This window comes from Triticum dicoccoides, chromosome 7A (assembly GCF_002162155.2).
Source record: "Triticum dicoccoides isolate Atlit2015 ecotype Zavitan chromosome 7A, WEW_v2.0, whole genome shotgun sequence".
NCBI classification, from domain to species: domain Eukaryota; kingdom Viridiplantae; phylum Streptophyta; class Magnoliopsida; order Poales; family Poaceae; genus Triticum; species Triticum dicoccoides.
This window is the reverse complement of record NC_041392.1, coordinates 678600099-678600761: the sequence shown is the minus strand read 5'-3', so window position 1 is coordinate 678600761 and position 663 is coordinate 678600099. Positions and strand designations below refer to the sequence as shown.

Here is a 663-nt window from a genome sequence, read left to right as displayed (position 1 = left end):
CACACCACCACCACCACCACCATCAAAACTAGTGTGCAACCATCAACATGTACATCCACGTTCCATCCCAAGAGAGTGTCCTACTATTACACTAGATTTTCCCTTCTCCCGGCGTGTTCCACTCCCAAAGCTCCTCGCTTTGGTTCCCCCTCCCCCTAACAGTCTTCTTCGGAGGCTTGGCTTTATTCTGGTGACCCCCGTTCCTACTCTCCCTCTCTCCATTTCTTCTTTTTGTTCTTTCCTTCCTAGTGTCATCTTGTGAAGCTACATGCATCACCGCCTCACCGGGAACATCATCCACGAGATTGAGCAGCAGTTCTAGATCTTCCACGACCTTTGACATGTCTGGCCGGCTCTTTGGGCTGCCACTCAGGCACTGGTATGCCACCAGAGCTGCCTTATGAGCTCCCGTGGTGGCATACTTACCCTCCAAAGCAGGGTCCATGATTTTTCCTAGCTTTTCTGGGTCTTTGAGCCACGACCGCATGTGCTGGACTAGGTGGTGCTCCCTACTAGGCCTGGTCTTGTCCACAGCTCGTCTTCCAGTGAGGATCTCCAGAAAAACAACACCAAAGCTGTAAACATCGCTTTTCGCTGTCAGGTGACCTACAAATCAAAACCAAATGAACCGTTAGAAGTTGAAAAAAATTGCATGCACTCCAG

The 663-nt window shown here is 50.4% G+C and overlaps 1 pseudogene; it reads right to left on the bottom strand.

Annotated features, from left to right (window-relative positions):
* Positions 1 to 22: 22 nt before the first annotated feature.
* LOC119334708 overlaps positions 23 to 663 on the bottom strand; it is a 4811-nt pseudogene continuing 4170 nt past the window's right edge.